This window comes from Miniopterus schreibersii (genome assembly GCF_964146895.1).
Source record: "Miniopterus schreibersii genome assembly, chromosome: 4".
In the NCBI taxonomy this organism is placed as follows: Eukaryota; Metazoa; Chordata; class Mammalia; order Chiroptera; family Miniopteridae; genus Miniopterus; species Miniopterus schreibersii.
The window spans coordinates 18787040-18812804 of NC_138105.1; the positions used below are offsets into that span (position 1 = coordinate 18787040).

The following is a 25765-nucleotide window of genomic DNA, read 5'->3' on the forward strand; positions in this document are numbered from 1 at the left end:
AACTGTCTACCTTTTGAGTTGAATGGCAAGGAGACTTCTGAGCCACTTTTCTCTTGCCCTCTGCTGTCAGTTCGCGGAATGTAGACCAAGAACTTGGGAGTAAACCCTCCGGTAAAGCAGAGGAAGTAAGAAAGAGGCACTAACATTTATTGAGCATGTACTTTTGCAGACATTACTTCATTTGATTCTCACAACAACCTAAAAGGTGGGTCTTCCCTTCCCAGTGTTACGTGTAGGAACTTCAAGGCTCAGAACAATTAGTTGAGTTCCAAGCTGGCCACCCAGTTATAAGGGATGGAGTTCTTTTGAACCCATGCTTTCCAGGCAGAGACAGTCTGAGAACGAGTCTGAAAACAAAGAGAAGTGATAAGGAGATTACTTGCTCTTACTGATTACACAGGCATCACCCTCATGGCTAATGTGGAGACTCAAGAGATTGAAGAATTCTGTGTTGTTTCCCCCTCCCCGCAACTCTGGAAGTGATCAAAGCCCCTGGTTGGAGCAGGGCTGTGTTTCTCAGCCTCTGATTGGCCCTCTGGCCCCTGCTTCCAGAGCCTTCTGATTCAGGTCAGGTGCTGCTTGGTGCCCTAGAAATAACCGGGTTTCTAGCCCAGCATGACTCCCTGGAGCCCCTGGGCCTGCTAGGGCAATGCTTGCAGCACCTCTCCCCAAAGGTGTGTTTATTTCTATTATGTCATTTGCTTATTATAGGCAGCCTGCTAAGTTTCAGTTATCATCTTCCTGTGTGGTTCTCTGTCTTTTCCTTCTGTCTTCCCCAATGCTTTGGGGACTCTGGGTGACAAAGACCAACCTAGGAGGCCGCATTATAACTAGGCTCCTTCTACAGTTCTTCATTTGGAATTAAGCTTTTCTGCTGATTCTCCCCCGGGGATGAGCTTTTGTTAAAAGCACTGACACTGTGAATGAGCATCCTATCTGTGGCCCATGGGAGGAGTGCCTCAAAGGGTTGGGAAGAGAGCAAATCGGGGGAGCAGGTCCTGGATTGGGGGGCAGGGGGTGTATTAGTTTGGATCTGCACGAGTCAAGTGCTGACCTGGGATTTGTGTTTTGGCCTCTGTGGTCTGATCTGCTTTCTCTGACCTTGACAAGTACTTGCCCTCTTAAATCTTTGTGTTCTAGTGCTGTCTCTGCACATTGGCCTGAGAAATGCTGATTGAATCCTGGTCCTAGAGTTAGTCATGGCTATGAGACAGTGAACTGGAGAAACTCCCCAGATCCCAGTCTTAGGGGAGCTATAGGTTAGGTGCCTGGGCAGTGAGTGATGTGGGAGGCACTTCACTATGGACCATAGTGTGTCATATCTGCTAGGCAGCCAGGCAGCCTTTGCCCCTTCCCAAGGTTACCATGAGAAGGAATAGGCCTTTTCCTCTCCTAACACACCCGTCTGATCTCTCATCTGCATGCCGGCACTTGGTGATTTCTCTTCTACATTATTGCTGTTTTCAGTCATTTCCCCAGATTTGACCTAGTCATGCCTGGGCCATCTCCCAGAGGTCCTGTCACATGACCTGTGAACAACTGGGCTTGAAGCAGCTCCCATTTGGCCTTGTTCGGACTCAAGAGCTGGGCAGAGGAGGAAATGTCATTTGTACTATGCATCAAGATGGGGCCCACAGAGGCTATATGCCTCCTGGGGTCTACGTTGCTCACCAAGAACACGCAGGCCCCTAAATCCTGAGGTTTTGTCTGGAAAACAGCAGAGCTGACTTTATGACTGTGTGTGTTTGGAGGGACAAGTATAAGCTGATATTCCTACTCCTCATCCTCTCCTGCTCCCTTCCAAAGCACAGGGGACACCCCCCTTGTTGTCCGAGGCCTGTCCTCCAGCTCTGCCCTGTACTCCATCCCTTCCCACCTTCTCAGGAGCCTGATACTCTCGAATTTTCTTTCTCTCAACTGTCCCGTCTCTGTCTCCATCTCTGCTGAATCCTTTCTCTCCATTTTACAACATACTCAAGTCTCTCCCATCTTGAGTGACTGCCAGTCTTCCTGTTCTTTCACAGCCAAACTTCTTGGAAGAACAGTCTAAACACCTTGTCTCTATTTCATGACCTCTCTTCTCACACCCCTTTGACTTCTTCCAGTTCCCACTCCCATCAGAAGTGCTCTACATGAACTCCACATCCTTAATCCTGCTAGACTATAAGCCCCTGGGGAAGAGACTGTGTCATTCACAGCTATCCACCCAGTCCTAGCACAATGCCTGGCACATAGTTGGCACCAGGATTGCTTATTTTTATGAATGAATGACAGCTGAGTTGGGGATGAAGGGGTTATGATGAATTTGCAGGGAGGTATATGTAGACAATGCTATCTTCCCAAACTGTCAAGTGAGAGAAGTCAATAATAGTTTAGTTTCATGAAAATCATATAGTTAGATTATCTAACTATTTAAAAAATTTTTTTGGAATTTTTATAAGAGTTTACTTGAGCCAAACTGATGACATATGGTGGGGAGCAAGATCTGAAATGCTCCTGAAAATTTTAGTTTTAAATGTGAGGAGCTGAAGGCCCAGATAGTGAAATCACTTGCCCAAGGTCATGGAATGAGAGAGTAGCAGAGTTCTAATTCCTCCTGCCTGACTTCCAAGTTGGCACCACCCTTCCTGCCTCTCTTACAGGTGACAGCCTGTGTGTTCTCCAGTTGCAAGCAAGGCTCTGGCATCGGGAAGGCTGACTGCTTCCTTCCTGACTCGAGGGTGTGGCCGCAGCAGCCTGTCCCACGACTGCAGCATAAGGAGCCATTTCACTCCCTTGCCCCCAGTGTCAGAAATGAATGATGGGCTGCAAAGGTGTCTGAGCCAATGCCAGCCTTGCCTATTGAGATGTGGAGCCCTGAGAGGAGAAGCACAAGGGATGTGTTTGTTGAGGTAACTTGATTTTCCAGTTTCTAGGTTATCAGAATTTGGTGACCCAAAGCCTGACATTGGAGCTAAAGCTCATGGGAGCCTGATTTGCATATATTACTTAGGGACTCCTTGTGTGCCCACCTGGAAACCCTACCCATGTAGTCTGGTGGTGAAGCCTTAGCTGAAGCCTACAGGGAAGCCCATCTTTGGTAAGGTGGCCCATCCTCCATCATGTTTACCTGACCATTTCTTTCTTTTTTTTTTTTTAAATATATCTTTATTGATTTCAGAGAGAGGAAGGGAGAGGGAGAGAGAGAGAGAAACATCAATGATGAGTCATTGATCGAGCCCACAACCCGGGCATATGCCCTGACTGGGAATCGAACCCTGATCGTCTGGATCCTAGGTCGACGCTCAACCGCTGAGCTACGCCCGGCCTGGCTACCTGACCATTTCCATTTCATTCTAGTCTTTGAGAATTACATCGTGAAAGATCCAGAAATGGAAAGCTCCAGGCTGGGAGTGTCCACGGAGGAAATGGGATACTTAGGATAATGCGAGCACCTCACATTTCTAGTCTCATCTCACTCATTTTCAGTTTTTTCCGTTTTGCTTAACCAGCGTTTATTGAATTTTCATTTCTTTATGGGTACAAAGATGAGTAAGACGCATCCCTGCTCCTGGGCAGCTCACAGGTTAGTGAGAGACGGTTCACTTATTCATTCCCTTGCTTACAAAGTACCTGGTGGGCATCTGTTATGCGCTAGGCATTGTGCTGGGCTTACTCTTTCATCTAACAGTATCTGAGTCCTCCTCTGTATCAGGGCTTCCTCCAGGTGCTTGCAATGTTAACTGAAAATCTCTGCTCTTATGGAATTTATTTTCTAGTGGGGAGAGATCAACAATATAGAATATACATAATAAATAAGTAAATTGAAAAGTGTTTAGAATTGGTAAATACTGTAAGAAAAAATAAAGGAGAAAGGGGCAAAGGGAGTATGTGGGGGGGTTGCAATGTTAAATAGGGTGGTTAAATAGACCCAATTTACAAGTGACATTAGAGCAGAGACTTGAAGGAGGCGAGTAAGTTAGAAATATAGATATCTTGGTGAAAGAAATGTCGGGCAGAGGGAAGGTGGAAGCATGCCTGGCAAGTTCGAGGAGCAGCGAAAAGGCCCATATGTCTTGAGTGGCATGAGCTGAGATTAGAGAGGCAACAGGTGCCAGGTCAAGTAGGGCCTTGTAGGCCATTGTGAAGAGTTGGCTTTTTCTTTTAGTGAAAAAAGGATCCACAGGAGGGTTTTGAGTACAGGAGTAATATGATCTGACGTATTTGAAAGAGATCACAAAGTCTGCTAAGTTGAGACCAGGCTTTCAGGAGAAACGGTGGAAACAGAAGCCACTGCAGACATCTAGGTGAGAGATGATGGTGTCTCTGTGTATTGTGGTGACAAAGGAGATGAGAAGAGTTTGGGTTCTGGCTATTTTATTATCTTTTATTGATTGATTTTAGAGAGAAGGGGAGAGAGAAAGAGAAGCATCATTTCGTTCCACTTATTCATTGGCTGATTCTTGTATGTGCCCTGATCTGGGATCGAACCCAAAACCTTGGCGTATCGGGATGATGCTCTAATCAACTGAGTGCCCTGACTTGAACCATAATATGAGTTGCATCTTATTGGTCATGTTGCATAATAAGATTGCATCTGATTGGTTAATTCTTGGTACCAGAATTCCTTATATACAAGTATAGGCACCTATTTTTTTTTAAGTCACTTTGGAGCAAAAAGGGTAGGTAATTACTGTTATTATTATTATTAAATCAATAAAAATCATAGCTATTTTTTGGTCAGATCAGCAATATATATATATATATAAATTCTAAGGCACACCAATATATATATATATATATTGGTGTGCCTTAGAATTTCAGTAATTAGTTTCTGTGTGCCATGAGATGGAAAAGGTTGAAAATTGCTGTACTAGAGAGATAGAGTATGGTTGTCAGGCATCATTAAAGGCCCTTCTTTGGTTCATGGTCATGAATTTAAAGTGAGACCAGTCTACATGGTTGTGTACTTATCTCCAGCTATATTTAATTGCATGGGTGTAAATGCTGGGTGGGATTTTGCCAGGTGAAGAAAGAGAATTATTATAAAGATTGATCATGAATGTAAGCTTGGAGAGAAGGGAAGAGAGGATGTCATGTCCACTGTGAGGAACAGTGAAAAGATGGCAGTGTTAATGGATCAGAGACCCTATTAGGGTAAAAGAATTGTTAGAGTCCAAATACTAGAGGGAGTGAGCTGGAAAGTCTGGGGTGCTAGTTGGAGAGTGGAATACATACATTTGAGATCATGGAAGGTTGTAGTTCTTGATGCTGATGCTGATGGGGACTTTGGTGTGTGAATGGGTCAGTAGTGAGAGTAGGCAAGGTCACAGGAGGAGAATTCAAGGAGTTGAGAAGCCAAGGTATTGGAAGGACCACTTTTGAGTATAATGAAATTTCTAAACGTTAAGTCAGGGCTAGTATACATTCATTTGTGAGTGACAGACATGTGCTCTACCCTCAAAGAGCTTACAGTCCAGCCTAGGAGATAAGCAAGTCAAGGGCATTGACCACATAATGTGATAAATGCTCAGATTAGAAAAGTATAGGGAAGGGAAAGGACAAATGGAGGACACCTAAACACAGCCTTGGGAGTTGGAGAGTCTTCTTGCAGGAAAGAGATTTGAGTTGGGACTTCAAAGAACACATGGAAGTTAACTAGGTAAAGAGAGAGAAGTACTCCAGAAAGTGGGAACAGTATGTGCCAAGATAAAGGTAAGATGGGGCACATTGGACTAACTGAAAGATTGGTTACCCCAAGTGCAAGGTGCGGTTGGTGAAAGATGACATTGGGAAGGTGAGCTGAATTGAATCATCATGTAGGGCCTTAGGGACTATATTAAGGAGTTTGGATTTATCCCATGAGCAATGGGAGAGGTATAGATGGTCTCGGGGATAGAAGGTGTTGGGGAATGCTCAATAGATGAGTGACATTTGAGCTGAGTCCTTGTATCGGCTATCTATGTTTGCATAACAAATTACCCCAAAACTTTGTGGCTTAAGACAACAAACATGTATTTTCTCACAGTTTTTGTGGGTCAAGGATCCAGATGTGACTTGACTGAGTCCTCTCTGGCCTAGGGACTTTCATGTACAGTTTAGGTGTCGGCCAGGGCTGCAGTCATCTCAAGCCTCAACAGGGGTCTTCCAGGCTCACTCATATGGCCACTGGCAGGCTTCACGTCTTTGCAGACATCAGTTCCTTGTCACATGGGTCTCACCATAGGGTAGTTCATGACACAGCAGCTGATTTCCCTCAGAGCAAGCAAGGTAGAAGCCATGGTCTTTTTGTAACTGAACGGCGGGTGTGTCATCTCTTTACTTTTGTAATATTATATTTGTTAGAAGTGAGTCACTAGGTCCAGCCCACACTCACGGGTGAGATGTTGCATAGGGACAGGCATATTAGAAGGTGGATCATTGGGGGCCATTTCAGAGGCTGCCTGCCAGTCCTGAAGGAGGGCTGAAGAGTTTGCCAGAAAGAGGTGAAGAACAACTAGAAGATGGCACAAAAGAATTTTAAGGAAGACAGAATAACATGGGCAATGACATGAAAGCGTGCAATGTACTATGTGTTCAAAGTGATGGGAGATACTGCTGCTAAGATAGACTGTGGCCTATTGAAAAGGGCCTCGTGTGCTACGCTGAAGAGTTTGGTTTTTACTCTTCCTACACGCAGGCCCACAGGCCCAGCTTGGCATGTGAGAAAGTCCCTTGAAGGCTTTTAGATAAGAAAGTGACCTGATTAGTTTTGGTCTCTGATGGCTGTGTACTGTACAAATGGGATTGGGAGGGACTAGTGACAGAGCGCCCCCCTAGTGGATGGCAGTGGGCCTTGTGAATGGGATCCAGATTCAAAGGACATGTAGCAATAATTAACAAGTCTTGGAGAGCCTCCTGGGAGAGTACAGATGTATCAGATGCTTTCAAAGTTCACCTGGATCCCTGAGGGCTGTGGCTGGAACGGAAGGTACCTAACCCAGCATAAGTAAGGCACCGCCCCTTGTGGATGGGAGGGGAAATCAGCCCGGGCATGCCTGGCTTCCCCCGTGACCTTACGGTACACAGTCCTCATTTTATTTGCTGACAGTAAAGAAGTATTTAGTTCAAAGCATTTTAAAAAATATATCTTTATTGATTTCAGAGAGAGGAAGGGAGAGGGAGAGAGAGTTGAAACATCAATGATGAGAGAGCCGTCATTGATTGGCTGCCTCCTGCGCGCCCAAACTGGGGATCAAGCCTGCAACCCCGGGCATGTGCCCTGACCGGGAATCGAACCATGATCTCCTGGATCCTAGGTCGATGCTCAACCACTGAGCCATGCCTGACTGGGCAGTTCAAAGCATTTTTCAAGTGCCTCCTGTATGTAGAATCTCATTCAGAGTTATGGGGAATATAGAGGATAAGGCCCTCCTCTTGAAGAAACTTCAGCCTAGTTCCAGGAACAAGAGATCTGGTTTTGGTTTTAGACACTTTGACTCTGAAAACACTTGCATTCTGAGGCAAGGCAGGTGAGAGACTCCATGTGTCCCCATCCTGCAGGAGCAGCAACATTCTGAGAGCTGCTAATTTCTCTGCGGGTCTTTGGTGCGTGGTGAATCCTCCAAGCACAGTAGCACTGCTGAGCTTCTGTTTCTACTGGTTAGACAAGGGTTTTCATCCCCCCCTTACCGTGTTCCAGACCACCCTCCCTTAAGGGGCCCAGACCACCCCAAGATGGTTCTGGGCTCCAAGCTGCAATCTGGCTTGGGCAGGGTTCCTTGTGCCAGAGAGGGTGGAGAAATATGATGGCATTAATCCACAGCACAGTGAATGAGGGAGCCCGGGGAAGTCTGTTGTGTCAATTTGCTAAGATCTTCTGGGAAAGGGTAGGATCAGTTTGGAGAGTGAGCACTAAGTGGTTTCTAAGTGCCAGAAAGAATGGCCACTGAATTGTGCTAGTGCTATGTAACCTCTTGGCAAATATTATCTTAATCAGTCCTAAGAGGCTGGCACTATTGCTATTATCGCATTTTTCATATGGGGAACTGAGACTCAGAGAGGTTAATTAATGTGCTCAAGGTCACACAGCTAGTTAGAAGTAGCAGCAGGCCTGTCTGACCTTAGAATCCATGTTCTAACCATATTATCATACCTCCCCTGTCTTCATGCTTTTTTTAAAAAAAATCTACCAGTCTTGTCTCTGATCATATTATTTGTCAGAAGATTATTTTTCCTCCACTGCTGGGGTAAATAGGCTATTCTTTCCCCTTCTAGATTTTAAGTTGGCATTTTATGCTGACCCTCTATACACATTTCATTTTATTTTAATTGTGCCCTTTTGATCACAAGCCAAAGTTAGATTCTCCTAAGCTAGCTTGGGTGAAGATGAGCTTCCTGTAGGGAAAGTTAGAGTGGTGGGATCTCGAAGCAATCCATGAATGGGACCCATAACAGGTCAGTCCCAAAGGGCCTGTACCCAGCTTGGTTTCTGACATAATATAGATGCTCAATAAATATCTGTTGAATAGATACAGCAAAGAGTTGTGTGGTCACCTGTCCAATGGAAGGGGCCAGCAGCAACCCCAGTGGACCAGAGCCCTGCTGTTCTGGCTGAATAAAGTTTCCTAGGCTACTTGAAGGAGATGCCAGTGGCAACACCAGGGATTCACACCTGTTGTGGGACACATCTCTGACTCCCCCCCCCCCCCATCTCCTGCATAGACTCTGAGCTTGTCTTTAGTGGGATACACAGAGGACAGTCTCCCCACTGTGTACATTCCTATGTGGGTCCCCCACACCCTCTCTTATGTGAAATGCCACTAGAGAGCAGTTCCTCTGACAACTTCCTCTGACAGGACTGGTGGCTGCTGTCCTACAGAACCAGACTTTCTGGTGACTGAGATGCTGTTAAGGAATAGACAGATGGAAGATCTGGGTTCAGGTTTGACTCTGTCATAAGTGTGTGACGTGGGCCAGATCCTTAGCTTCTCTAGAACTTGGTTTTCTGATCTGTAAAGGAAGGGGGTTTGGCCAAGTTTCTTTCCAGCTCTTGAGTCCTGTGAGTTACTAAGTTGGGCCCAGGAGCACAGGAAATGCTAAAATCATGTCCGTGTTCCCTTGAAACCAATGGCTAAGTCCAAGCAAGTGGCCCCTTTGATGGAGAAGAGGGTTTCTGAGAGGGAAAGAACCTTTCTCAGGGTTCAGGTGGGGCTCTTTCCTTCTCTCCTTCTCTAAAGATACTTGGAAGGAACTAAGTCTGGAAGTTAAATCACCCAGGACTCTTGAGGTGCCGGAAGTTTAGGTGCCGAGGAAAGACCCGCAAACAGGCCTCCTGTCCAGCTGGCATCACGCTGCCAGTGTGCCGCTCCCCTACCTGTCCCCCCTTGGCTCTTCTCCTCTGTGTGAGCTCTTGATCCTTCGCTCTGTTCTGTTTGTGTCTGTTATGGCTCTTGAGTGGAATGAGCAATTGATTTGTCTTCCATTGGAAGAGGAAGGATGCCTAGTATAAGTAATAAAGTCCTCGGTGTTCTGCACCTTGGGGCCCTTTAACTGCCAAGTCAGACCCTGTTTGAAGCAGAAGCAGCGTGGACGCGCCTGGTGGGCCTCAGAGCCCCTGAGCTTTCTCAGAGGCCGCTGGTGGAGGAAGAAAGTGGCGCTTCCTTCCCCTGGAGCAGGGCTTCTAGCAGAAGAGCTGCAGTAAGTCCACTTAAAGTCCTGGCTAGGTTTTTGGAAACTGACTTTTTTAAAAAAAGTATATCTTTACTGATTTCAGAGAGAGGAAGGGAGAGGGAGAGAGAGAGAGAGATAGAAACATCAGTGATGAGAGAGTCATTGATCAGCTGCCTCCTGCACGCCCCGGACAGGGGATCGAGCCCGCAACCCGGGCATGTGCCCTGACCGGGAATCGAACCCCGATCACCTGGGTCCTAGGTCGACGCTCATCCGCTGAGCCACGCCCGGCCGGGCCAAACTGTGACTTTAAGAGAAGCAATGGATAATGAAACCAATTTTCCCACAGGCTAAATGACAGAAGCAAGAGATAAGTTCCTATGGTATATATATATTTTTTTATCACAAAAACATCGCCAAACTTCTAAATAAAGACCCCCAAACACTTCTAATATGAAACATTGAAGTAAATGTGAGCTATACATACATTTAGGAAAGATCAACAAAAACAAGTAAAATCATTATTTTCCACCACCCTTATTTCAGTTCAGGGTCTCAGGGGGCCGGAGCCTATCCCGGCAGCTCAGGCAGCAAGATGGGAACCCACCCTGGACAGGACACCCTTCTAGCAAAGGAGCCCCCCCCCCACAGCCACACTCACTCAGGCTGGGACAATGCAGACACCACCAGAGTATCCAGAGAAAACGGTCGCACGCGGAGGGAATGTGCAGTCTCACAGAACAGAGGCCCCCTGGGAATCGATCTTTTTTCCTCATTGAAATTACAGTAAAACAACGTTGACCAAAATGATGTTATTCGGGATCCTGCTGTCTTGGCATTTTGAGCCAAATACTTCCCTGTCGTGGATGCTATCTTGTGCAATGTAAGATGTTTAGTAACGTCCTCTCCCCCAGTTCGGACAAACAGAAATGTCCCTAGACATGCCAACTGCCCCCTGAGGAGCGAAGTTGCCCCAGTTAAGAGCCACTGCCTCCTAGCTGCCACTGCGCGCGTGCTGGCAGCTTGTGAAATGAGCGAGGCTTTTGAGGACCAGGGACTTTATTTTGGGTTTTATTTCTGACTCACTGAAGAGCCTAGGGCAAGTTAAGGAGGCTCTGAAACTGTTTATTTGCTTATAAAACGGGAGCTATCTATTTTGTTTACTAGAATAGTAATATATGTTTGCTGGAGAAAATTTAGAAAAGTATAAAGAAAATCTAAAAAGACCCGTCAGTACCTCAGCCACGTAGAGATAACTACTGCTGAGGTGTATTATTTTCCCTGCATTTTATTTGTTTATTATTTTTAAATATATCTTTATTGATTTCAGAGAGAGGAAGGGAGAGGGAGAGAGAGAGAAACATCAACGATGAGAGACTCACTGACCCGCTGCCTCCCTCATATCCCCGACTGGGGATCGAGCCCGCAACCCGGGCATGTGCCCTGACTGGGAATCGAACCCTTATCGCCTGGATCCCAGGTCAACGCTCAACCGCTGAGCCATGCCCGGCCTGGCTTTCCCTGCATTTTTAACTCGCATGCCTCTCCTTTCCCACACTACATCCACACCAAATCGGGATCATTTTATAATGTATGGCAAACTGCTCTTGGAAAATGCGGTTTTTAATGTACACATAGAAGGCCATCTTATGAATGGCCTATATTTTATTTAATCAGTGGTTGGTTGTGTAACATTTATTGTAGCCAATTTCTTACTATTAGAGTTAATACTGGCATGACAACCTTGTACCTTAATCTTTGAGTGCAACTCTGGTTTCCTTAGGACAACTCCTAGAAGTGGAATTGCTGAGTCAAAGGGTGGGAGCATTTTTGAGGCTTTTGATGCACATTATCAAGTTGCCTTCCAGAATGGTTGTACCATTCCATGCCAGCCATGTATGAGAGAGCCAAATTGGGGCAACCTATACATAAAAGCTTTTTTCAACACTGCAAGCTTCTGCTGGAGCGGAACAATCCCCATTTTGTTTGTAATAGTGCACAAGAGCCCTCCAAAGCACAGTGGTGGCCTGCTCTCGTGGGACAGCTGGGCAGAACATGTACTGACCAGGATGAGTGATAGGTGGCACATTTTAGAGTTGTTAACAGAACTGAGACCCAAGACTGGAGGGTCCTCAACAGCTCATGCCATGGAAGAATCCTTTCTTTTTGGCCTGGCCTCAGGAAGGGGGCGATGTGTGCTAATGGCCCTTTTTGAACTGGTTTTTTGAAGGGGCCACTGATTTTCAAAGCCTGAGCCCTAGACATCTTTGGCATGTGGTTTTCCGTAGGAATTCAGTAGCCTGTGGGGAAGACTTGGAGAGTCATATCTGAAGTGGAATTGGCTTGGAGTACTGCTAGTGTCAGTGCTTCCCTCCCTGTCCCTCACTGCACCATACCATCTCCCATTCTCCCCCTATCCTGCCACCCTGCTCCTGGATGCAGTCTGGGCTCTCTTGGTGAAAGAACCAGGCTGCAAGTGTAATTCTCATCTTCACACGAGCCTGAGATGTCTGCAGTGCTGGGGATAGACTGGGCAATGGAATGGGCATGTGGTACCTGAGATGTGGGGTCTGCGTGGTTGTGGACATAACCTTGGTGGCCTTTCTGGTCTTGGTGATCCAGAAGCACTCCTTCCATTGGCTGTGTCTGTCCAAGAATGTAGCCACTGTGGGGAATGGAAGATAAACAAGCAGACCGTGATGCAGTCAGAGATTGGTTTTGAGACCAGGAGCATGCTCCTTTCTTATGGGGTCACACGTTTGGGGGGAAGATCAGTGCTGGTATTAGATGTGCTGCTGGGGTGACTGTGTCTGGGGGAGCACCAGCTTCTGGTCCCTGACCACCTTTTTCTGGCCAGTAGAATTGAAGGTGGACTTCTCTGATAAACTGCTAAATGGTGGTCATTAATGGCAATTTCAGATCAATCATCAGGTCGTTTGATGTTCACAGGAGGAGCTCTCACATTCGGGAAGAGAGAGACTTAAAGCTTTGGGGTCTTTCCTTCAAATCCTCACCCTGGCCCTAGGGAGCTCAAGGCCCAATAGACTTTTTGAGGGAGGGAAAGGTGCATGGAGTTGTGGGGTGACGTTTAATCAATGGTAAATCTGGAGGCATAAATCTTTCTTTTTAAATTTTTTATTTTGAACTAATTTTAGACTCACAGAAAAGTTGCAAAAATAGTACAGAGTTCCCGTACACAACTTCACCCAAATTCCTCTAATATTAACATCTTACATAACCAGAGTAAAATGATGAAAACTAGGAAATTAATATTTCTATAATATTTATTAACTAAGCCGTAGGCTTACTTGAATTTCACCTGTTTTCCACTCATGTCCCTTTTCTGTTCCAGGAGCCCACCTGAGAGCCCACATTGCACTTAGCTGTTATTCCTCCATCATCTCCTCTACTCTGCACCAGTTTTTCAGTTTTTCCTTGTTTTTCATGATCTTGACATCTGTGAAGAGCATTGGTCAGTTATTTTGAAGAATGTGCCTCAGTTTTCTCATTATTGAAGTGAGGTTATGCCTTTTTGACAAGATTACCACTGAAATGAGCCTGTGTCCTCAGTGCATCATACTGATGATGACAACCTTGATCACTTGGGCAGGTGGTTTCTGCTGAATTTCTCCAGTATGAAGTTACTATCTTACCCTTTATAGTTAATAAATATCTTGGAGGACATACTTTGAAATGATGTAAATCCTTTTTGACTACTAATTTTAGCATTCTTTGGTGGATCCTGTTTGCAGCAGTTGGTTGTGGTGTTTGCCTAATGGTAATTTTCTCTTTTCCTCTTGCCTTTTCCATTTATTAATTGTAGAATATGATATTGTATCTGCTGTGAGGCAAAGCTGGAGACATAATCATGATGAGATATTCCTTGATCAAGTCTTTACTCAAGGACAATAGCTCTTTTCGAAATATCTTTATTTCCTTCTACTTTTGTGTATTAGTTTCCTATTGGTACTCAGGAAAACTGGCAAAAATAGTACAGAGAGTTCCTATACACCCTTCATCCAACTTCCCTTAATATTAACATGTTATATAACCAAAGTATAATTGTCAAACGTAGGAAATTACCTAGTTTATTTGAAGGCTATTTAACGACTAGGCAAGAGAAAGTGGTGGCTTGGAGCAAGTGGATAATTGGGGAGGTAATGAGAAGTGGTCAGATTCTTGATATCTTGTATTTTGAAGGTAGAATGTACAGGATTTGTGAAAGGATTGGATGTGGAGTGGGAGAAGAGAGGAGGAGTGCAGGATGGCTCCAATATTTTCAACCTGAAAACTGGTTTTACCACCTTTTGAACTGGGAAAGATTACAGGAGACATCCAGGCAATTTTGCCCATCAATTGACAAATTCCCCTTTACTCGTCACCTCCCCAATTATCCACTCGATCTAAGTCGCAGTTATCTCTTGCCTACTTGTTTTAATAGCCTTTAAATTGGTCTCTCTGCTTCCACCCTTACCTCTCTTCAGTCTGTTCTGAACACAGCAGGCAGATTGAAAAAAATGAAAACTAAGCCAGCTCCGGAGGTTCTTCTGCTCTAAGCCCGATCTGGTTTTCTTTCTCCATCTGAGTGAGGTGACTGAAGGCCCCCTTGCACGTTCCGGTCTGTTACCTCCCTGACCCCCAGCTCCTACCTTCTCCCCTTATTTCCTCCCCATTACCCAGGGTGGCCCTCCTTGTTCTTTCCTGTACCTGCCAGACTTTTCCTGTCTCAGCACCTTAGTGTTTGCTGTTTGCTCTTCTTGGAACATGCTTCCCCTAGAAATCCGCATGGCTCGCTCCCCTAACCTTCGCCTCTTCAGATGCCACCTGTCAGGCTGTCCTACCTAAAAACGCAGGTCCGGGTCACTTCCTGCTCCTCTCTCTGTTTTATTTTTCCCCTTAGCTTGTACCATTATCTAACATTACTATGCATTTAACCAGCTTATCTTAAAATATTGCCTGTCTCCTTCCACTAGGATTGCAGACTCCAAGAGGACAAGGATTTTTGTCTTTTTTGCCCTTTGCCACATCTCTCGTATTTACAGCAGTGCCTGGCGAATAGCACGTGCTCAATAAATATTTGTGGAATGAACGAATGTCTGTTTTTATCATTGGACTTTATATTTATCAATCACTTTCTGAGGTATACAAGGCACTATGCTCTATGTTTAGGCAGATAAAAAGAAATTGAAGACATGGCCTATGTCTTCAAGTTGCTTGTAATTTCACTGGGGTACAAGGAACCCATGTGTGAAAAGATAACTCATGGTCTCTCATCATAAGCTGTAAGCGTGTATTAAATACTACAAAGCATAGGGCATGGTGGTAAATGCTAGGAACAAACAAATGTGAAGGAGCTGTTTCTTCTTTCAGGCTCTTCTAGGTTAGTTGTGAAATTGCAAAGGAAAACAAGCTCTCCCTGACTGAAGGAGCCGAGTGCCAAGTAAATGGTGTGGGCTCCGGCAGATGGGAGGGGGAGTTCGTCAGCAGGGCCTGCAGCAACGGCGTGGCCTCACCGCCACACCTTGGGTCTGGAAAGTCCAGGGAACTCGGAGGGGTCTGATGTAGCTGGAATATGGGGTGTGAAGGTGGGGAGGAGACAAAGGACAAGGCTAGCAAATTGGCCCCAGAGAGGAAGCGAAGGACCCTGAGTCCTATGTTAAATCGTTTGGACTTCATTCTGTACATGGGAGGAGCCCCTGAAAAGTTTTTGAAGAGGGGATTGAAGTGATCACAGGTGATGCTGGATCATACCTGGTGATTGACGGTAGAGAGAGCAGTTGAAAGCTGAGATTTCTGTAGTAATCCAGGGGAAGGTGACGTAGGCCCGAGGTACGACCGAAGCTGTAAAAAACAAAGGAGGTAATGCATTGGAGAGAGCCTGAAGGGGAGCCAGTCCTCCGGGGAGGGGTGATGACATGTAGCTCTCAGAGAAAAGAATTTATTGAGGAAAATGCTGAGGTTTCTAACTCGGGTGACTGGATGGTTCATAGAACATAAAAAGAAGAGTAGGGCCGGAGGTCAGTGTGGCAGGAGTGGTGACGGGGAGGTGATGGCAGAGATAAGGGGGTCCATGCTGTCATCCTGGTAGAGCTGCCTTTGGCTTCATTGAGTTCCCTGGTGTCTGTCTGTGGAATTCGTATGATTGCTGGGCCAGGAGGGACTGAGCCTGTCCCCAGGGCTGACTCCTGGAGCTCCAGGTCAGAGTAGCTCCTTTGCCCATGCCTCCAACTTCTTCGAGTAGAACCCAGAGGAAACCAATCCTGGCAGCTGGGAGGAGGAGGTACGGTGCCTGGGGAGCATCTCTGAGGGCTCGGAAGGGAGCCAACGGGGAGCAGGAAGGAGGCTTGCAGTGCCTCGGAGCCAAGTTCAGCTCAGCTCTATTTTGGGTGACAACATTTACAGTGTTCCTTCACCCAGAATCATTCCGCCTGCCTGCCCGCCTTCGGTGTTTCCAGCTGATGGGTTCTCACGCCTACTTAACAACTGGCTCGGTTCAGGGGCTCCCCAGCTCACTGACTGCTGCCCTTCAGTCCTCTCACTGCTCAGCAGGATGCCCAAGTCCCTGGGGTGGACAGATTGCTAAGTTGGTTCCCCCATGGCTTATAGGCAGGGAAGCTGAAAAAGTGGTGCAGAAGCTGGAAGCAAAGTGGGGTGGTGATGGGAAATGTCAGGGTTCAGGCACAGAGGTGTGCAGGCAATTGACTTGTATTTCTGTGCTTCACTTACTCTGAAGACCAACTTACTGAGGGAGAAAATGCTTGATAATGATAATATTTTGTGTTTCCACATCTCTTTTTTTTAATCTTCACCCAAGGATACCTTTTCCATTGCTTTTCAAAGAGAGTGGAAGGGAGAGAGAGAAACATCGATGTGAGAGAGACACATCAATTGGTTGCCTCCTGCATGAACCCCAACCAGGGCTGCATGGGGCCTGCAACCGAGATACGTGCCCTTGACCAGAATCGAACCCAGGACCCTCCAGTCCTCTGGCCGAAGCTGTAGCTACTGAGCCAAACCGGCTAGGGTGTGTTTCCACATCTCTTAAAGAATCTCCCAGCACAAGATTTAGAGTCTGCTGTTGTCCCAGATTATCCTAATAGCTAAATCTGTGGGGGTTTATAGGTCATCTTTAGGGCTCTACAGATATCATAGTGCAGATATCACAAGTGTCATTCTTTTTTTTCTTTTTAAAAACTTTATTGGCATCTTTAATTCATATGTGGAAAGAGTTGGGAGAAACGCACAATGTCCAGGGAAGAAAGTGACCTTCCCCTGTGGTCTGTGTGCAAATAAATACCCAGTGTTGTCTTAAGTGAGCCCAGCACCCCGAGCTGTGTGGTGGCACCTGAGAGCCCCTGGCAGTCTGGGTGGGGTTTGTGTCCAGTGACCAGACTGTCCTCTCAGGTGCTCCTTTCTTCCACGGGAAAGCCAGTCCCCAACCCCGTCAGCAGGGAAAGGTGCCCATCGCCTCTCATAGGACACCCACCGAGGGACAGATGAGTTCTAGTCCTTGGTGAGAAAAAAGGAGCACTCGAGTTTACTTAAATAAGGGAGAGGTCTTGGCTCCTCTGAAGTGTTTCTATATAAATGCTGGAAAAAGTTGCACATTCTTCTGGTCCCGCCGTAAAACACCCATCGAACTGAAACGTGGATAATTTAAAACAAGCCGCTCTGAATACCTGTCACCAAAGCTGACTCTGCATGTGACACCCCCAGGCACTGGAGGGCAGAGCCCAGAGTGTGAACCGAAGCCGCCGGGCAGTGCTGGTGGCCTGATAGCCAGCAATCAGCAGAGGCAGGCTCATGCCAGCTGCAGGGTCAGTCACTGCAGGGTCAGTCACTGCAGGGCCAGTCACTACGGGGTCAGTTGCACTGGCAGCGCCAGGTCCCTGCTGGCTCACAGCCCGGGGCAGCGGGAAGCAGGGGCGAGTGGGAGATTCCAGAGCAGCAGGGCTGCCACCCCGCACACGGGGCTCCTGGGCGGAGGGTGGAACTGGGCCCAGGTGGGCCACTGTCCTGACAGTATTTGCTGCAGAAGATCTGCCTCCCCTTATCTAGAGCGTGTCCAGTCACGGAGACCCCGGCCGTGGTGCTGTTCTGTCCGGGGAGCATGTAATTGAAGAGCTGTTTAGTTTACCTGTGACTGCAGCCTGCATGTTGTTCTCCCGGGAGCCATCATCTGACACCCAGGGGTGACTCAGGATTTGCCCCGCAGGACACCAAGCTTCGATGTTGACCTGAAGCATCTGACTGATTAATTCCTTTGCGGAGTCAGTGATGTTATCCCAGTAGCAGGCTGGAAGCTTGAGCTTCCCAGCCGAGATCTGGTCAAAGAGACCCTCCTGAAGATTGCTCTCACTGGGAATGGTGGGAATCCGCAGAGAAGTATGTACGTGATCACGCCTGCTGCCTTCAAGCCTTACCCGGTTTCAGCACTGATTTCACGTAATTTGGAGTGCCACAGACTGTACAAGGGGCCTTCCACCACAGTGGCAAGCCCAAAGTCTCCCAGCTTCCAAGACTTGGTTCCATTGGGATATTCACACACCAAGAGTTTCTCCTGCTTCATGTCTCTGCACAGTGCTGAGGCCGTGGAGGTACCTGAGGGTGTTGGCCAGATTGTATACCTTTGCGGTGCCATCTCGCTCAGTGTACTTGGTTGAAGAGGTAATTGCGCCAAAGAGGTCTCCTCCTTTGACCAGTTCCATCACCAGGAAGAGCTCGTTTCCGTCTCCTCCACCAGCATGATGATGTTTGGATGCTTCACTTGGCACAGTATGGACACTTCATTCTTGATCAGGTGTTCCTTTCCACCACATTTGGTTTTGCCTATAATCTTTAGGGAAAACTCCTTTCCAGTGGACCTGTCCATGCATTCTTTGACTACTGCAAAATTGCCATCACCAATAACCTTTCCAATTTTGTATTTCTCGAGAAGAGTTGATGATTCAGAGCACCTGTTTCCATTCATGCCTTCGGGACTGAGGCAACGATCAAGTTCAGGTCCACCATTTATGTTGGAAGAAGATCTGCCATATGCAGAAATCTTTAATCCTCTGAAACTTCCTGGTCTAGTTGGAGAGGAACTGGAGGATTTCATAGACTTAGGAGTGGAGAGCTGGCCGCTGGGAGTTTGATTAACTGAGGCTGGTGATTTGCTGCAACGAGAGAGCCCAAGGCTCTTGGATCCAGAATACTTAGATGCAGAGTGACAGTAAAATGACTTCAAGACATGGCATTCGCTGTGATCCAGGACAAAGTCATCTTGGGCATAACAGAATTTTTCAGGTCCACATGCAATAAAAACGTCGTCATCACCAAAAAAGTCTTGCAGGCAAGTAACCTGCTTTCCGTCCAGTGTGCAGAGCCTCTTGACCACTCCTGAGTCTAGTTTATGGCTACGGTGATACCTGTTAAGACTTGTTCAAAGGAATGAGCAGTCTTCTTATTAAGAATGATCTGAATGACTTTTCTAGGCTTCACTCTGCTTCGGATCACAGTCACCAATTTGGGTTTGATGAAATCTTTACTTTCCTTTACTTCACTTTTCACCAAGGAGGGAGCAGCCAAGGCCAACGTGGTCCCGTCCTTAATGTTCACAGACAGGTTCGGATTAATATTTTCGGTGTAATCAACTTTGCAAAATGGTCCACTCAATGTGCACACATAACTTTCACCTTCCAACAGCTCACCCAGGCTGGTGACCTTCCTGCTGCTGTCGATGGTGTAGATGGTGCGGACGCCCTGGGGCAGGTTCATGTTGTCCGACAGGGAGCAGGTGAGCTCCATGAGCCATGCATCAAAGGAGAAGAAGCAGTCACTGGAGGTGGATGACACCAGGCCCTTGAAGTAGGGGGTCCCCATTTTGGTAGAAGCGCATCTTCTTGGCCTTCTTGGAGCTCAGGGCCTGCAGGGTCCGCGTGCAGTAGAAGCTGCAGTGAGCACTGTGTGCTGGGCTGGGGATGAGCCCGTTCCCCTTGGGGCCCTGAGCTACTGCTGCCCCTGGACAAGCTGGGCACCCCTCTCCGCAACCCCTGCCTTGGTCTTTCGTCTAGTTCCTCAAAAGTGCTCCAGCTCAGTGCTCCTGGTGCTGGCAGTTGTGGCCACTCGGAGGGCTCCCTGAAAAAAAAAAATCCCAGCCAAAACCTGCAGGGAGCCCAGTGTCAATGCAAGAACCAGCTCAGGGACACCAGGCCGTGAAAGGCCTTAGAGCACCAGGATCCCTGGCTCTGGCATTCCACCCTCTCCTCGCAGGTGGAGCCAATGAGCACCAGACCCACCAGTTTTAGAGGGATTTACAAGATTGTGCTATTTTCATCTTGAAAGTGGGCAGTGAGCTGCATTTCATCCTGAGAGCAGCAATCTGGAAGTCCTCGACTCTGGTCTCAGTTTCCTCTTCGCAAGTCATTCAATGCCGGCAAGGCCTCGATTCCACTTGGGGAAAACAGTTTCCAGGTGTGACCTCCAGGAGCAGGTCACTGGCAGTCAAGTCCTCTCAATGACCACCTCCATCATTTTTCCCCAGTGACCGGATATTACAATTTTATAGGCCCTTGTCTTCTTTTATAATTGAAAACTTAAGAGTATTACACATTCATTGTAGAAAGTGAATGCAGCCCTGGCCTGTGTGGCTCAGTTGGTTGGATGTCGTCCTGTGTCCCCAGAGGTTGCTGGTTCAACTCCCAGTGGGGGGCCTTCAGGAGGCAGCCAATAGATGTTTTGCTTTCACAGCTCTGTTTCTCTTTCTCCTTCACCCTCCTCTCTCTAAAAGTCAAAAATATTTTTATTATTTTATTTTATTTTTAAATATATCTTTATTGATTTTAGAGAGTGGAAGGGAGAGAGAGAGAGATAGAAACATCAATGATGAGAGAGTCATTGATCAGCTGCCTCCTGCACGCCCCTGACTGGGGTTCGAGCCTGCAACCTGGGCATGTGCCCTGACCGGGAATCCAACCTTGATCTCCTGGATCCTAGGTCGATGCTCATCTGCTGAGCCACCCCCGGCCGGGCATCAAAAATATTTTTTAAAAAGAAAGTAAATGCAAGTATAAAGAAAAGAATAAAAATGACTCAGAGAGGATTATGGCTAATATTTCGATACTGTTTTCCCTTGCTTTTTGTCCTGGGCATGTGTATGTTTGTGTGTGGCACACGTGCATGTCCTCTCTCCCCAGGCTCCCTGTGGGTGTATAGAATAGGGCCCATGCCCTCAGCACTCAAGTGTTCTCACCCCGCATGTATTTCCCATGCAATTTGGGCGAGTTTCCCGCTATGAGCCTCCTTTATAAAAAATGAAATCATGTGCCTTGTAAAAGACAGTTGGTTCTTTCAGGAAGGGGTGATGTTTGGTGGAACTCTTCATGGGATGGTGTGCAGGGCAGAAGATGAAGTTGAGGTTCTATACTAATCTTACTTCCTGAACAGCAGTTGCAAAGAGCCACAGAGCACCAGTAGAGAATTTTCAGTCCCTTCCCTCTTCCCATGAGCCTTGCCGGATAAGGCAGTGGTGAGCTAGATTTGCTGTCACATTGAGGAACCAGACCTGGTGGATGAACAGAGAGCTGTGGGCCTTACGGAGAAAGCTTTTCAGAGCAACGTGTCATCCCTTGGAAAAAGATGCCAAGTCACCGTAGAACTGTCCCATCAGCTTGTAGGCACCAGATTCTCTGCTGATGTTTTTGGTTTGATTTCACCTGCCAGGAGAACCTGAGGGGGGCACATGGTTGCAGATAGTGTATTTGAGAGAAAATTTTAGGAAGCAGGAAGGAGGGAGCAGCATGAATGGGAATGAGGCAGAGGAGGAAGGGAAGCCTATATGAGGGTGTGGCATAAAGGGTCCTACTGTGTGCAGTAGGGACTCCATTCTTCCAGGACCTCCTGGCAACCACACAGAGTGACTCAGGGAATTGTCTGTTGGCAGGACTCGAGGCCAGGCCATGCGTCCACTAGGTCCCATACGCCACTGGCTGAGCTTTGTCAGAAAAGATCCCAGGAGGTTTTGTGCTTGAGTTGTGACCCTGCTAGCAGGAGGCAGGTCTGAGTGCATCCAGAACAGCTATGAATAAAGAGGAAGTGGGCCAGGGAGTGTGAGGGGGGCATCAGAGGCCTCTGATATAACTTAGAAATTCTAGAACCCTTCTTGGTTCACTTTGGAACCTGATTTGAGCAGGTTCTTTCCCCTCTCTCACCTCCTGCTCCTATCTTTCTTTATTCCTATAGTCTCTGGTCTTGCCCCATTTTTCAAGTGACAGTTTGTTTCTTTGACTCTGGGTGGTAGGTGGTGTTTGTTTTCAGCCATCTCCCAGGTTCTGAAACCCTCAGCTCATAATTTGGTTCCAGCCTTGTCAGGAGCAAGCATGGACTTCTTGAGACTTGAGACACCCCCCTCAGGTGACTTTGAGTTCTGCACTTCTTGCTGCATCACAGTAGAGGCCAGACTTGGAGAATGACAGAGGTTGAGAAGAGTAGAAGGGGCGGCAGGTTGTCTTGAGCTGCAGTTCGCTGTCTGGGTAGGGCTACCGTTTGGATACGGAGCAGGTACTGTGTGGTTCTGGTCGGGGTTGGTCTGCCAGGAGACCTTAACACAGGCTCACCTGCGTGTTCTGAGATGGAAGGATGGCTGGCCTCCGTGGCTTTCTTAGCTTTTGGTTTAGTCTAAATATATGTGTTGACCACAATAAAGGCATTTTTGCAGCCCTCTGAAGTTTTTTCAGAACCATGTTCTGACCTGTTAGCTCTTTCGTGGGCAGCATTGAGATTGGTCTCTCATTTTTCTAGTGTAGAAACTAGAAGCCTAAAGAGATTAAATGATTGACCCAAAGCTGTGTCATTTTTCGCTGGTGGCAGAGGGCACTAGAACCAAGGCTTCCTGACTTCCTCCTAGAGTTCTTGACTTTCCCCTCCCCATCTCCACCCAAACCCTGCCCACTAACACAGAAACAGCATTTTTGTTCCTTGTTCTATCTCGAACTTCAGACCTCTAGCCAGATTATAATTTTACAGAGAGGGCCCGTGCTTCATTTCCCACATACCTCGCTGCTCTTAGCCCAGGTCTAGCAGAGCAGGTGTTTAACAAAAGCTTCCTGATCTATGAGGAGGGACAATGATCAGAGCAACTGAGTGCCAGGAAGGAGGGTCAACTAGTTCCTCCCAGGAGGCCCCTGGCCCCTGGCACTCCCTGGGTCCCAGGGCTGTTTAGAGGGAACCCACATCCATGTGTGATGGACCTGTCTGTGGGCAGCAGGCTTGGCAGTTCTGTCTTCTTGATAAGCAGGATTCACCTGCTAGCTTTTCCTGGGAATTTGCTTTATTCCAGGGCCTGCCGCAGGCTACGTGAGGGCACCCTCACTGACTGCTGAGCCCTTGCTCTGGGGGTGACTTCCTTCTATTTCTGCTCTTTGGTAGAGTAGCTCTGCTCTGTCTTTCATCCAGGATTAGGCCGTGGTGCCATCCCTTAACTTTTGGGGAAGGGCTGTTTTGTCGACCTTTGTCTCTCTCCTCCTTCACTAAAGAGCATGGGAAGTGCTGTTTGGAGATAGGGGGTGGCTCACTTTTTAATCTTTAGAGCAGTGTTGTCAGACCACGTGTCAAATGGTCTGTATAAGATCATTTCATTTATCCCAGCTGTTCTTTGAGTTGTCAGAGCTTTGGTTGTTTGGGGCCAAGGAGGTGAGGTGGGTTAGAGGCAGGGTGCTGAGCCCCAGCAGTGCCTTTGGATGGGCAAAGGAAGGGTGGGCTTTTTTTTCTAGTTCCTCAGTCCCCAGATTGGGGCAGCTACTATAGAAAACAGTATGGAACATTTCTCAAAAAATTAAAAATGGAACTGCCTTATGACCCAGTGATTCTACTTTTGGGTATATATCCAAAGAAGCCCAAAACACTAGTCTGAAAGAATACATGCACCCCTATGTTCATTGCAGCATTATTTACAATAGCTAAGATATGGAAGCAATCCAAGTGCCCATCAATAAATGAGTGGATAAAAATGCTGTGGGACATATACAATGGAATACTACTCGTCCATAAAAAAGAACAAAATCTTACCATTTGCAGCAACATGGATGGACCTAGAGGGTATGATGTTAAGTGAAATATATTAGTCGGAGAAAGACAAATACCACATGATTTCACTTGTATGTGGACTCTAAAGTACAATATAAACAAACAAACAAAACAAACAGACTCATAGATACAGAGAACAGACTGATGGTTGCCAGGGGGAGGGGGTTTGGAGGGTGGGATGTAAAAGGTGAAGGGATTGATAAGCACAGACTGGTAGTCCCAACCTGGTCATGGGGATGGAAAGTACAGCATAGGGAATATAGTCAGTAATACTGTAATCACTATGTATGGTTCCAGGTGGGTACTGGAAATATCAGGGGGAACACTTTGTAATGTGATTGTCTGATCACTGTGCTGTACACCTGAAACTAATACAAAATTACATTGAATGTAAACTGTAATTGAAAAATAAAATTAAAAACGACATAGTTCCTCATTCCCAGTGACCACCCATTAGCCCTAATTAAAATTCAAGGATTACTCTCTCCTCAATTCCCCTCAGGCTTTTTTTTTTAAATATTTTGTGGGGTTTTTTATTTTATTTGATCCAGGTGGGGTTTTAGCTGTCACTTTCCCACACTCTGTATCCCTCAGGCTTTTATATGAAGTAATTTGATAAATGTTCAATGAGTAAAAGTCACATGTGTCATTCTTTTGGGACTACAAAGAAGTACTCAATATGATCTCTGCCTTCAAGCAGCTTCTAGTATAATTGGGGGGACAAGGGACACATGGCAAAGGCCAGACCAGACAGGTTTTAAGTGCTAAAGGAAGAGCATGACTGCCAAGCAGTCAATCGGAGTACTTGGGGGAGAGAGAAAGCCCTTTGGATTGATCTGGTCAAGAGAAGCCTTCCTAGAAGAAATAAGATTTGAGTCAGGTCCCTGAAGGGACATGTGCTCTTCTTACCATAGGTGCTACAGGTATCTCCCTTTGGAGTAGAACTTTATATTACATTTTAAACACATCCACCATCAACAGCATTAGGATTCTGGGGATGAGATTATTTAGTTCCCAGGTGTTCATCTTAGTGCTGTTTATGATAGCCAAAGGTTGGGAACAGCCTAAATGTCCAACAAGGGGACACCGGTTCCCTGGACTGTGGTCTCCCATATTCCCCATTTTGTAGGATGCCATGCAATTATCACACATCATTTTTCGAGAAGTTTACTTATTGACATAAAAAACCAAAACATTTACAATAGATTGCCCTGTGGGGGGAAAATCATGTTCTGAAATAGTCTGTCCAGTATGAGTCCATTTATATTTGTTAACAAAGTAACATGCTAAAATGTGACTTTTGAAAATATTCTTTTTGCTTATCAATTTTCTGATTTTTTTGCTACATATGCATTAACTTGTAAATAAAATAACTTCTAATGTTTTTCCCTTTTTTTCAATAAAAGTTGAACTGTCTCATACAATTGTGGATGGACAAATCCAGTGGAGTCACATGTCCCTTACTCTGAGGGGACTGTTGCCCATGGCTCACTGTAGTCTTCGGTTACCTGGTTGGGGACAGGGGGTGCTGGGGAGCTGGCTGATTTTTGGTCCAGAAAGCACTGCCTGGGAGGAAGCCGCTAAGTGCTCCTTCTTGTGGGAACCTGAGTATTTCCTAGGCACGCAGCTGGGGTTGAGCTGACAGAGCGGCCCTTGTCGGCCTATGTGGGAGCCCGGCTTCCTTCCTACTTTGCATTTTGGTCAGGGAATCACTGCTGCCCACTGTCTAGCTCATTACAGTGCTGGGAAGAAAAAGGTGCTTTTGAGATTCCAAGCCTCTCCGGGAAAAGGTTACGAGACAAGAGTGATGGGATCCATCTTTTCCCAGTAGTGGTAGGGACAGGGTCCCTGAAAAGCTTATTCAGATGACCTATTTGGTCTAGACTCTGTCTGAGCCATAGCTGTCATCTGAATGTCACATTGGAAGATCTCGTGCTTCCTTTTCTGTCCCTTTCAGCAGGTTTGAGATTAAGTGTACTATATTCTAATTTGAATGCTAATTAGTATTTTTAAAATACTCCTTTTGTCCTATCATTTCCCAAATCTAAAACCTTTTGTGTCTCCTCATTGA

At 46.6% G+C, this 25765-nt stretch overlaps 1 protein-coding gene and 1 pseudogene across 5 annotated transcripts in view; one reads left to right on the plus strand and one right to left on the minus strand.

Moving 5' to 3' along the window:
* NRG2 (neuregulin 2) overlaps positions 1-25765 on the plus strand; it is a gene marked incomplete at its 5' end in the record, with an annotated part of 175791 nt that overhangs the window by 20345 nt on the left and 129681 nt on the right. The window lies entirely within an intron of this gene.
* LOC308555577 (serine/threonine-protein kinase DCLK2 pseudogene) overlaps positions 17494-25765 on the minus strand; it is a 33266-nt pseudogene continuing 24994 nt past the window's right edge. The window contains exon 2 of the transcript in view: positions 17494-19749. The product of the transcript in view is annotated as a serine/threonine-protein kinase DCLK2 pseudogene (transcript). The remainder of the gene's footprint in view (positions 19750-25765) is intronic.